The sequence below is a fragment of the Triticum dicoccoides genome, chromosome 7A (assembly GCF_002162155.2).
Source record: "Triticum dicoccoides isolate Atlit2015 ecotype Zavitan chromosome 7A, WEW_v2.0, whole genome shotgun sequence".
In the NCBI taxonomy this organism is placed as follows: domain Eukaryota; kingdom Viridiplantae; phylum Streptophyta; class Magnoliopsida; order Poales; family Poaceae; genus Triticum; species Triticum dicoccoides.
The window spans coordinates 717,078,147-717,078,651 of record NC_041392.1 but is presented as its reverse complement, the minus strand read 5'-3'; positions in this window follow the sequence as shown (position 1 = coordinate 717,078,651).

Here is a 505-nt window from a genome sequence, read left to right as displayed (position 1 = left end):
TTCAGTTGGATCACGTCCTTGTGATGGGAACCCGATCATGCATGTTTCATGTATATACATACATTTTGCGACGCCTGTGTAGTTTTTTGTCATGCATATTTCGTGTATCGGAGTGATGGAAACACGGTCGTATTGTATTCAGATATTTGGTATAGACACGTATGTTGGTTGGGCATGCAAAGATGGGGAGCTGTTAACCCGGGCGCGCATGCATGCAGCCCCGTACCAAGGCGTGTTACGTTTTTGCTCCGGTGCTCCCCCCTGACTGAACGCTCGGCGCGTGAAACACAAGAACGGCTGAGATTTGTCAAAAACGATTCGTGAAGAGGGGGCATGATCGTCTTTTTATGTCCGCGTAGAGCCCTATACAAGCCTGCACCGGTCCAATTACTTTTGTATGCTGAGGGTATACATGTATTGTACGTGGGTGTTTCGTTTTCCCTTGTCACATGCGGCGGTCGTGGGCTAGGCACGCGGCCACGCCACACACGAAAACTTCCATAAA